Consider the following 346-nt stretch of genomic DNA (forward strand, 5'->3'; position numbering starts at 1 on the left):
GCTCTGACTGCTGATTGCACCCCGGGAGGGCGGTGGGGTGTGTGGCTCTTCTCGGTGGGGCTGGGCTCAGAGCAGGTGCTGGCAGCTTTGGGAGGGGCAGCAGCCACCCCAAATTTCACCGCCACTCTGCTCTCAACCCTGCGTCGGCAGGCGCAGCCCAACTCCATGTCCTGCTTCCACTCATGCACTGGGAACAGCCGAGGCTGTGCCAGGTAGCTGGTGGCAGCAACAGCACTGGGAGCAGAGCCATAGTGAAATCTGGGGTAGCTGCAGTCCCTACCAGCACCCACTCCCAGGCTCTTCTCAGAGCGGGGGGGGGGGGGGGGGGGGGGGGGGGGGGGGGGGG

The 346-nt window shown here is 67.1% G+C and overlaps 1 protein-coding gene across 1 annotated transcript in view; it reads right to left on the reverse strand.

The window, feature by feature from the left end:
* Positions 1-346, reverse strand: part of PSMD11 (proteasome 26S subunit, non-ATPase 11) — a 41,628-nt gene that overhangs the window by 1,622 nt on the left and 39,660 nt on the right. The gene's annotated exons all lie outside the window — the stretch shown is intronic.

Source organism: Gavialis gangeticus, unplaced genomic scaffold, assembly GCF_001723915.1.
Source record: "Gavialis gangeticus isolate Ggan-Ray unplaced genomic scaffold, GavGan_comp1, whole genome shotgun sequence".
NCBI lineage: Eukaryota > Metazoa > Chordata > Crocodylia > Gavialidae > Gavialis > Gavialis gangeticus.